This window comes from Ambystoma mexicanum, chromosome 6q (assembly GCF_040938575.1).
Source record: "Ambystoma mexicanum isolate Mex_15411 chromosome 6q, UKY_AmexF1_1, whole genome shotgun sequence".
NCBI lineage: Eukaryota > Metazoa > Chordata > Amphibia > Caudata > Ambystomatidae > Ambystoma > Ambystoma mexicanum.
The window spans coordinates 1,286,036,446-1,286,048,935 of record NC_090937.1 but is presented as its reverse complement, the minus strand read 5'-3'; positions in this window follow the sequence as shown (position 1 = coordinate 1,286,048,935).

Genomic DNA, 12,490 nt, shown 5'->3' with positions numbered 1-12,490 from the left:
TCAAGACCTGGCACAAGTGACTCTCTTGAAAAGAAGACAAATGGGTCCGGTAGTCCAGCATCATATTGCCAAACAAATCAAATACAAATGGACCTTCCCATTTGGACTGCTCTTTATGTGGGAGGAGATCCAACGAAGAATTGGGACGTGTGAGGAGGGGGAACAGCTGCTGGGTATATCACAGGAACGAGGGGAGGATCCACGATGAACAAAAGAGAGTTTATTAGGCTCAAAAGGGCAGAGCAGCTGGAGGACCATCGAGAAGAAAAACAGGGGAAGGAAGAGGCAATAAGCATAGCTTGCTCATTGCATCTCAAGATTGCATCAAAGACCCAGTATTACGAGAAGAAGCGATGCGCCGAAGGAGAGGAGGAAGAGGGAGGAAATGGATGGCAACCGAATCACAACCACGCCAACGAGGCCCGGACAGGGCGTAAATTGATCCATGGAGAGTTCAAAAGTGGAGTTTAGGAATCCCCACATACTTTACCTGTGAGGTGACGGGCACTTGGCGCGAGGGGCAGTATGCTCCCATGCTAATAGTAAACAGGCACCCACTCAGGCGGGAAGGGTGGGAGGAGGTAGGGGGGACAAATGGTGAAAAGACTCTGAGGGTGGCTCTTTATTGAAATGGCAGCACAAGTTCCACAGGACACCAACCGAAATAAAGGATTTTACATGGATAGAACCAACGTAAGAGGGTCAAGATCCTGACACACAATGTGAGGGGGATGAATACACCAATCACACGGAAGAAACTTGACAAGCATGGAGAGAGGATGCAAAGATTCTAATGTATCAAGTAACCTACATAAGGGAAAAAAGATAAAGCCAAAAATTAGGATCAGAGGCACTTCACAAGTGTACCAGGCGAATGAAAAAGAGAAAAGAGCCAGGATCCTTATAGCCATCCAGGACAGTCCTGGGGCAAAAGTTCTGAACAGCCTGGTGGATAAAGAAGGGAGGTTTCTCTTTCTGAAATAGAAGGAAAAAAAACTCACCCTAGCATCAGTTTATGCACACAATCCAGGCCAAGACAGTTTCCTAAGGGAAACCCTTGTAACACTGGAAAACTTTGCGACATGCAAGATTATAATGGGAGGGGACCTAAACTTGGCTTGGAATCCGGCGAAGGATAGGAGCCCAGGGGCAAGAGTATATACGCACTCCCCATCCACAGCCCCGTGGACAATGGTCTGGGCCTCCACAGGTCTGTTAGGGAAAATAGAAGACATCACTGTGGGTCCAATTACACTGCCCGATCACATCCCACTTGTCATATCGTTTTAAATCAGTAACCAGAAGGGAAGAATTTGGGCATGGACATTCCCGAGAGACATTCTCCAAGATCACAATATTAGTAGAAACAATCAGAGAAAAACGTGGTTCTGTACTTCATGTAGAATGATACAGGTGAGACCGGGAAAGCCATGGTATGGATGCCTTTAAGGTGGTATTGAGGGGATAGCTGATAGCGCTAAAAACAGTTAAGGATAAGCAGTGAATGAAGTTGGAAGAGGACATAGAAAAGAAACTCAGAGACACTCAAAAAGAGTTAACAATCCACCCGACTAGGAAGCTAAAGACGTCCCTGAAACTTTTACAAAAGCAGCATGCATTGATGCAAAATAGGAAAGCTAAACCCGCGCTTCTGAAAGTGAAGCAGAGATACTACATTAGTGCAAATAGAGCAGACATATTGCCATCCAGAAAGCTCAAGGACAAAACTCGCAGGATGCACAGTTAACAGACGAAAATGGGCAAACACATTCGACCAATGAAAAAATGGCAGGCAAAATAAAAAAGTCGAGCATACTACGACTCCAACGATCCTGGTCCCAATCGCTACGGAAAAGGCGTTCAACAGTGTTGAATGGTCGCAGCTTCTCTCCATAATGCAACGAATGGGATTCGGACACCAATATCTGAACATGTTAAAAGCCAATTATAAGTGGCCCTCGATGAGAGTAGCATTGAATAAGGTACTTTCATCACAGATCCCCTTGTCCAGAGGGACAAAGCAGGGCTCCCCTCTTTCCCCGCTATTATACGCCTTGTTCTTGGAACCATTGTTAATAAAAATAAGGAAATCCCAACAAATAAGAGGAGTGATGATGGGAAGAGTGGAACACAAGATCATGGCATTTGCTGACGACATGCTTTTGGCCCAGACAGCGCCAGGAGTATCCCTCCCAGCCCTCTTCCAAGCCTCCAAGAACTGGACGAGTTCAGAACAGCCTCGGGCCTAAAAATCAACAGGAACAAATCGGAGATATTGAACTTAACAGCTGACTCGATGCTAGTGAACAATCTGGCACAAACAACTCATCTGAAGATAGCTCACCAAGACATCACCTATCTAGGGGTTAAACTGACACCATCAATCAAGCAGATCTACGGGGATAACTACCCTCAATTATTCCGCCGCTTGAAACAATATCTGGCTGAATGGAACCCGCTTAATATCTCATGGTGGGGTAGACAAACGGTGGTGAAGATGGCAGTCCTTCCAAAACTGCTTTACCACTTTCAATCACTCCCAATATGAATCCAGAGAGCCTTCTTCAAAGCGTTGAACAAGATGATAATGGCATTTGTCTGGCAAAATAAGAAACCTTGAGTGGCAATGGTGAACCTAACAGCCCGCAGAGAAGAGGGAGGATTGGCGTTCCCACATTTCAAGGAGTATTATGAGGCAGTGCAATTAAGGGTCATTAGGCAATGGGTAGACCAGTCCCCCCAGAATCCGTGGGTATGCTAGGACATTGCAGTGGTGGGAGGTCCTTTGTCCAACCTATTGTGGATTCACAGGAAGTACAGACACCTGAACACGTCCATTAGTGAAGTAATGAGAGCAGGTCTGGAGGCCTGGGACGGGGCACTAAAAAGGGGGGTCCTAACCACAATGCAGTCTCCATTTACACCTATGTTTGGCAACCCAGAGTTTCCCCCCGGACTGCAGAGGCAGGCTTTCACAAGCTGGACAGAAGCAGGATGCATCATAATTAAAGATATGTACAAGGGCCAGAAAGTGAGGACATTCCACGAATGTAGGCAGGAACTGGGGTGCAAGCCTAAGCACTACTACCAATATATGCAATGTAAGAGGATTCAATTCAACACTACAGCTAAGTCAATGCCTAGTCTAGAATACTGAATGAAAACCCTTATTGATATATCTTTATGTCCAGTTCATGCGTTCTGGATGACTACCCCTATATAACATCCCTCTCTTGGAATCCCCCTGACCCCACTGAGCCAAGAAGTAGTTCTGTTTTGCAAGTTAAAAGGTTTATTTGATAATTTAAACAATTGATATATATATCACACTTTATAATAATTAATAATTGAATATCACACTTAATCTGAGCAGTAATCAATAATGGATAGTCTGGCACTAGCACACTTGTGAATAGGAACAGAAGAATAAGGTGGTAGAGAATACTTTATATAAGTTCAGATGGATGTAATGTTGAATGAAAAATGCAATACAGAAAATACTCAATATGATTTCAACAAAACAATGTAATCACTTTTCTCTGGCAATTCACCCCCCCTTTTATGCAATGCAAGGAAATGGAAGGAAAGCACACAGTTCTCAGAAATGCAATCAAATGTAATTCAGTTCACCCCAGCAAGCTTAGACTACAGAAGTTTGAAACACAGGCCCAAAATGCTTTTATATGTGCTGGCAATGAAGTGAAAATTATGCTAAAATGCTTTTAATTCCCTCTAGAGGTTCAGGGTGAGTGGTATCTAGCTAATATTAGTCCAGGGTCACTCTAGCAATGATTCAGGGATGGTTCTTAAGAGGCAAACGAATTTTTAGCAAGGAAAGCAAGGAAGCGTCTGTTTTCACACGTGGAGAAATTTGCAAATCGCGGCAAATTCGCGAGTGCGTTTTTCGCGATTGCGGCAAAACTATAGTGGGTAGGTTCGTAGAAAAGCCAAGATTCCCAGCTTTCAGAGGAAAGTTACTGCAAGTCTCTAAGACAAACGGTCACGGAGATATGAGCGATATGGTAAAGGTCGTTTTTCAGATTTGAAATTTTAAAGTTCAAAAAGACAAGTGACAGCTAGCAACTAGAAAATGACAGGTGACAGCTTTGCAAATGACAGGTGGCAGTTAGGAGGCAGTTCTACTTAGATTAAAATAGCTTGGATTAGATTATTTTAACTAAGAGATTGGTTCTGCACAGTTCTGCTAGGTACTCACAATATATTTAGAAATAGAATGGGCCTCGCCACGGATCGATTGATGGATCTGGTCAGGTTTTAGACTGGACTCTGGTCTGGTCTCGGCACTTCACAGTGATCTGGGTCAGCTCTCTGGTTCTGCTAACAGTGGTCTGGGTCAGCTCTGCTCTCTCTGGGTACAGCACTGCTTCTGGATCTTTCTGCACAGCTTTCTCTGGAGATTGATGGATTTGAAGTCTGGATCTCTGGATGTGGTATGGTCCGGCAGCATGCTCCGCAGCAAATGGAATTGAAGGTCCCTATCTGTCCTGACTGTCTGCTTTTATGTGTTTTGAAAATGGGTGTGTGTGCAGCATCACTAGGCTCTACCCCTCTCCACTTGTCATTGGCCACTTCATCCTCTTCCCCTTGATTGGGGGAATGAAATGAAGTGTCATCATGATGAGGTCTGTTTATGGTACAGAGAACCCACCCCTGTCAAATTACACACAATCTATATTTTGACCCAAAAGACATATTTGCACAGGTGCACATTTGTTTAAAATTACATGCACCCATCACATATCACAGGAGGTATACCCTGTCCGAATCTGCTCTTCCTGGGAGCTTGCATTTGCACTTTTTAACTGGTTTCGCAATATCGGACATTACCCCAAATTTACACACATGTGCGCAAGGAGTATGGACATTAATTGATGAAGTGTCAGATTTTTAACATGCATACATTTTAAGTAATACCCTCTTAACTGCTAGCTTGCCCCCAGATCATGCCACCGGTTCTAAAAACCTCTTAAAATGTGGGCAGAAAAATCACAAGAATTATGGTATCATTTAAATAATTTTCACAAGTCCGCTCTATGAATGATCCATCTTTTTAGAGTTATGTTCTGGCCCCAAAGGGGTGTGGTTTCCCCCCAGCACAAGGTTGAATTTCTGGTTTTTCCAGTTCTGCCAAGCCAGCTTGCTCTCACAGGCAGTGCTCCTCCCCTTTCCTTCAGGAGGAAGTCACTTTTACGGCCCCCGTAATAAAACATTTGCCTGAGTCAGGACAGGGCTTTGTTCAATTTCCTGCAGAGCCCAGGTAATTCAATCAGAGAAGTGCCATATCCCTTTTGGTGGGAGCAGCAAAAGGACAGCTAGGCCTGGGAACACAGCTGTTGTGCAAGTCTCATCTCCTGTCGGGGGTAGCTGGTGGGCAGAATTCAGTTCCTTAAGCCAGGCCCCAGCTAATGTCACTTTTAGTTACCTAGTTTTCTGCATTCAAATAAACTAACCATTTTTTACATATGCAGCTAAAATGCTGATTCTAAGTTTAAAACTATGACATTTAAACAATTGCAACCTATGTGACACTCAAAAGTAGGTCACTCATTTCTTTTAAACATTTAGATTTTTAGTGTCTTTCAGTCCAAATTTACTTAAACTGCTGAAATCCACAGCTTAGCCAGTCTTGTTATAAACCTTCAAGTCACTTCAGAATATAACATTGTATCCACCTCTCAGTAAGTCTCTCAGTAAGTCTTTCTTTGGCCTGCTTTGGGTTCATTTATTCAGTTTTACACAAAACAAAAAAAAGTCTGGTGTTGTTTTAAAACGCCGGCTTTCTGATAGTGGCGAGTACTGGTAATGCACCCATTTTTGGGATTTAAGAAAATGAATTCCCCACAATTCTAGGTTGCTTTTGGCAATCAGCATTGCCATTCCCAATGGTTTCAGACTACTGTGTGGGTAGTCCAATGGTGGTTTTAGGCAGTGCCCTTCTGTGCCCATAACATCAGCAAAAATGAGCGGCAGCCTATTCTTCATGCATTTCCCTGTGCATTTTCTGGGAAGCTCTGGCCATCATGATGTTTTCCATGTCAGTACTGCACAGTTTTGAGGTAGGGCTTGGATGCATGGATAAAAACATCCCACAGCAACTCGTACACTGGCTCCAACTCCCCGACATCAGGGAAGCGGCTACCAGACAATTCATGAGCTTTGAAAAATGTATGACAACTGACCCAGGAACACGGAAATTGATTGCAAATCTCTATGCTCATCTGAATTCACAGGGTGAGGAAGTGGTATGGCATTATATGAAGAAATGGGAAGGGACACTTGGGGACACAATATCGAGACCCCAATTGCGAGACTTGTGTAATAAGCTCCCTAAACTAGCCTGCTCCATTCAGCTAAGGGAAATGTGGCAGAAAGTAATATTTCAATGGCACTATATACCAACAAAACTTCATACTATGTTCCCCACTGTCAGTAGTTCCTATTGACAAGGGTGCCCCGCAGCTGGTGACTGGCTCCATATGTGGGTGAGTTGCCCGAAGAACACCGCTCCCGACCGTTCCCCCTCACTTCGATCACTGCCCATGGTGCATTACAGCAAGTGGGGCTTTTTTTGATGATGCAAGCCGTTCTCTTGAGAATTCAAGAGAATTCCTTTTGAGAACCGAAAACTGAATGTGCCCAAAATTATATTAGAAGGGGGCCAGGAGTATTTTTACCTCAGGGAATTTGGAAAGGGTGAAAGAGGATCAATTGTCATGTTGGAGAGTTATGGAATGGTTACAGAAAACTGTTTCTTTCATTCTCATGTTCATACAGGAAAAGTTACGTCTGTTCCTGAGAACAGTGACGTTGTATATTGGAAGTGCATCAAGGAATAGCAACGAGGTTAAATTATATTAGGAGGGGATTATTATTAATTTTTTTGGTATTTTTAATTCTTATAATGCGCTTCACGCCCATGGGCCTCAGAGCGAACAATGGATGGGGACACTAACTTCAGGGTGGATGTGGGGGAGACTAAAAGAAAGGAAATGGGCACATTCAATGTTTGAGGAATACTTTAAATTTTAATGTGTTTTCATCTTCTCACACGTGTAAATAATGTATTAATGAAAAGCTTAAGTGCAGTGGTGCCGTGCTGCCAACAATGAGGAGGCATTCTCATGAAAAGTGGGATAACCCATCATGTTCTCGGCAGATTTTCTTGTGGGAAAACCTTGTGAGAAACAACAAGAATACATTTCATAAAATGTATGACAACACAGCAAATAGCACTTTGGCCCAGTCTATAATTATCGCAGTGGCCACTATGTTGCAGCATGGCGAAATCCCATGGTGCATAGCATAGAAGAAGTGCAAGTACTGGAAGACACGCCACCTTAACGCCGATTCCCTATTTGCTCAGCTCGTTAGAACACTAATGACATGTCAAATTAAAGGTTGGATTCCTGATCATCAATGCAAGTAATGGGTGGTATTTGGAGGATTGTGTGAGGGTCGTTTTACCTTTAGAAGCATAACATGAACGCTTATATAACTTTGAAGTGCCCTAACCATGTGTGTTGAAATTTTGATCAGCAATAATGAGAAAAAAGATATTCATTTATATTGGAAACATCAATTTCAATAAAGTGAAAGGTTAAGTCAAGCCTACCGTTTTTGAGAAGACTGTCTGAGCTAACAACAGTGCAGATGGAAATGTCCTTATTTAAGTTTGAAGGACCCAAAATCAGAGTAGGGATTACTTTGTGGCAAAGTATTTGGAAAAGGGTATATTTTATTTTTATAGCAGAAGATCTTTAGACTGGCAAAACTGTGTTAAAAGGAACACACTGGTATTACTGGTGTCAACAGCCATCGGCCGGTATTCCCGGTCGATTAGTGCCAGTAATAGCAATATGACCATCAATACTGCCGGTATCACTGGCTCCGGGAACTAGCGTCACTGCAAGATCGGGAAGCCTGCCGGTGACCATCTTTAAAACACAATCCAACCGAATCTCCCATTTGCTGCTGCCATCCAGTCCCAAAAGTGTTGCCAACAGCATGTCCCAAACAAAAATAAACCTGTGCACCAGATCTCTGGCTCCACAAGATGAAATTTACAGAGGAGGAGCTCACTGCATTGGCTGATGCAGTGGCAGAGCATGCAGGTGCACGTTTTGGAAGTAGGCACAGGAAAACAGAGGAAGTCTGCCATATGGGCAGAAATGGTGGCGAAAGTGGCGGCTGTGGGAAATGTCCTCTGCAGTGCCAGGGATTGCTGCAAGTGCTGGAAAAACCTGAAGACAAGGGTCCACAGCCTATTTACAAAGCACAGGAGGGAGAGTGCCAGCACAGGAGGAGGCACGGTGGAACCCCCGCCTCATGCCCTGGGAGGAGAGGGCCAGCTACATTCTCCACATGGAGTGCAACAAGTGTATAGGGAACGTTGAGGCTGGAGAAGGGACCCAAGATGATAAGTACAACAAACACCATGTACAAGCAAATGTTGTGTCCAAATACATGCATCCCCCAACAGAGAAGCATCAAATGGGCATGGGAATTGGTCCAATATATGTCAGTCACAACAAATGGCTAGTGAACACACACAAGTGCCAGGGAATGCAGTAAGATGTAGCCATGCACATGAACCATAGCCGAAACGTGCATCCCAACACATGGACATATGAGAAGCCCTCATATATGTCAAGGTAGTCCACCGCACCCACAACAACCAGCCACCTTGTCAGGCCAACAGGCAATGTCCACTACTACCACCTACATGTATGAGCACACATTGGAGCCAATTCCCCCAAGTAATCTACATGGAATGTGCAGCTCCAGGAAACACACAATGTTGCATGAGTGTAATGAAAACCCACAGACATGACTGCAAGGTTACTAACAGCATGCCATTCTATTCCCAACAGGTACACAGTCCATGGACAGTGATGGGACCAGACCCTCCACATCTGGCACACCAGCTGCACCCATCCTTGCACAGGCCAGACCCCTTGCCAGCAGGGCAAACAGCAGGGGAGGACTACCGGGCCACATTCCCCACCATCACCTCTATCACCACCTCTGCCACCATTATCACCTCCACCTACCACTACAACGGACACACCAGCACGTCCTGTGGACATTACTATCCCTATGGCAGTGCTCATTGGCCCCTCCACCAGCCAGCCAAGTGACACAGCAGTCACCAAAGCCCCCACTGCTAGTCCAGATTCAGCCCCTGTCATGGGAGTTCTGCCATCCTTCATCTGTCCTGTATATCGGTGTAGACATATGAAGCGAACCTTCCACAGGCCAAAGGTGCGCTCAATGGTGACCCTAGTCCTGACATGGGCCCTGTTGTTTGCCATTTCCTGTGCAGTCTGGGGATTCCTCAGAGGGGTCATCTGCCATGGAAGCTGTGGGTATCCAGTGTCACCTACAAGGGGGAAAGACACATGTGTGACTCATAATGATCTGTAGATGTGTTGCCTGATATAGCAGCATCCCAATACACAGTCTGTGCATGCATGTCCCATGTGTCATTGCACTACACTGTTTCACATTCCAGTCTTTGCATGTGGATTGCAATGCCCAGGGGGAGTGTCCAGTATGACATGCTACTACTTGCACACAGCGGACAGCCAACACTCATTGCTTCCAGGGTCTTTGACATGGCAGCATGCCACAGTGAGTGGTTAGGGCCTGTGAATTGATCCCATGCATAGTCCATGGTGGAAGTCTGGGTTAAATATGCAGGTTATCTGTGTGGCCTCCAATATGGGGTAGATTGCATGGGGGAACTGAGTGTATGCCATGTCAAATGTAGGGACATCTCCCTCAGTTTCAGTTTGGAAGTATGTCATCCTATGTATGGGGGTGTTATCAGGAGCTTCATCTTGCGGGCACACCCCTCAGCTCACACCAAGGGTGCCTGGGTCTGGGCAGGCTATTCAGGACAACTTAGTGTGTTTAGGGCAACTGAGCTATTTGTGTAGCATTGTACTATGTGGTTTTACTGTGAATGGACATGAACCTTGGTCATTGTTATTCTTGTCCAATGTAATCATCACCCTTATCCCCTGGCTCTTGGGGGTGCCGCCAGACATACTTTCGACACCCCTAGGTGCCCCTGCCCACCACCTTTCTGCCCATGCATGTTGTGGGATGTGTGGTGTTGTATTCTGTTACCTCTAGTGCATTGTGTATGGCTAGCCTGTTGGGGTTGCATTGCCTGGTCGATGACTGCTGCAACTTTAGTCATGTTACTCTACCTGTGGGTTCCAGTCTGTCATTTGTGGGGTGTGCCAGTGGGTCCTGCATGTACAGGGTCTTGTCAGGACATGCAATCATGACTTTTGACACCCCCCCCCCCTTTTGCATGTAACTCATACAGCAAGGTAAGTTAGATTGGACATGTACTCGCCCAACATCCAGGTCTGTTGCCCTCTGTGCCCCACCATGTATGCTGGCAGTGTGCTGTTTTCACAACATAATTGCATCATGGGTTGATACTGGGAACCGGGCAGAGCAGTGAGGGATGGTGAGGTCGGCATCACAGGTGACCTGGTCATTAAGTGAATGGAATGTCTTCCCGTTCCTGAAGACCTCCTCTGAGGCCTGGGGGGCCACCAGCTTCACATGTGTAAAATCCAGGGCTGTCACCATATACATGTGACTGCACAGACCCGTGCCTTGGTAGCATTCACCTGTGCCTGGGTGGCGGGAAGGGCAATGTGCTCTCCATATTGTGCAGGAGTGCCTCCAGCACCTGACCCAAAACTCTGGAGAAAGCAGGTGCGAAATGCCATGCAGATGGCTCACTGACTGATGGAATATACCCGTGGTCAAGAAGTGCAGAACCAACACTAAATTGACCAGCCGTCCTGCTCCCTATTTCTTCCTGGATGTGGGTGACGAGTGCTGTAATCATCTACCTGTTGCGGCGTTACAGGCTGAGGATTTGTCTATCTGTAAGGGTCCATTGTGTGGCCCTTTTGCAGGGTATGGTTGCACGCCTTGCATGGCATCTCATCACCTGCATCATGCTCCTCCTCCTCGTGCTCCTCCTCCCCTATGCCTCTTGTCCTCTGGTGGTCCTCCAGCCTCTGCAGCTCTAAGATGGCCTGGAGCTGATCCATGCCCATGTTCACTCTTCCTGTGTGCACGGGGTGCACCTCGGTGGATTGTGTACACATGTGGCCATCACATGTGCTCATTTACCACCTGCTAAGAGGTGTAGGTATCTTTGCCTTAGTTTTGCTGGTATTACTGGCTACAAATGCCTGTATTTTTGTTTCTCAGATCTTTAAGAACACACCGTCCAAAAAGTATAAGGCATCAGAAGAAACACCATAACTATGGACAGGGAAGTAAGGTTTTTGGACAAGGAAGTAAGGTTTTTATTTAGTAGGTACGTTAAAAGTGTTACCACAATTTCTGAAAGAGACTTAAAATAGTGTACAGAATAGATCTGTAATTGAAGCTATCAGATCTGTAAAGGGAATTCCAGAACCTCAGCAAACATACAACAGCCCAAACCTTTATAGAAAATTACACACAAATTTAGAAGGCTAAGGAGGGCATGGAAGGATAGCTCAGGGGCAACGTGCGTGCCTTGGAAACAAAATGACATGGTGCAACACAGATTCGATCCCCAGGTCTGCACTTAGAAACCTCTGGGTATTAAGCGCATTATAAATAACTTATCATATCATATCATAGTTTAAACAATACATATAAAAAGTATACCACCAGGTATAGATTATTTATTCAGGTTCACATTGTGGCGCCATACATGTACACTTCAGTTTTCAACATTAACAGATAGATAGTGCATTTGATAGCCAACAGGGTCCACATAACTCACAAAGGGTAATGGCCCTCCCATACAATGCCATGCCTTGACTCCAACTGGGGGTACACTCTACTGCATCCAGACCTTCCTACGGTCCCCCAGCTTGTTCACAGCCGTTATTCCCTCCATTGGGTTCCGTCCCCCTCACCGCTGCTGCTCTGCAGAGCCAGCATAGCCTGCACTGGATCCCAAATATCTGCAGGCCTAGAGCACGTTGGTAGTGTCCTGCAACATTCCTGCTCTATATTGCAACACAACAACAGGTGCTTAAGCCATTGCGACAGCATTGGAGTCGCCAGGCACGGCCAGCACATTAATATGCAACGTTTAGCTAGCAGCATACAAATAAACAGTCATTTCCTATCGCCCTCTGGGGCACCCGGAAGCCACCCAAAGATGCAATACAGTATAGTTAATGGGATTTCACAGTGAATCATACCTCCCGTAACATCAGCGACCTGGCTCCAAAAGGGGACCAGGTGCGGCCAACTCCACATGAATAAAATCAGCATTGCCACATTTACACCACAGGCATTTTCCATCACATTTGTAATCAAACCTCGACTGAACCACTTGGGGCAAGTATGCCCGATGGAGAATGTTCAGCTGTACAAGTTTAAATCTGGAGCAAATTGCCACATTTTTAGTATGTGAACACATAGCTTTCCATCT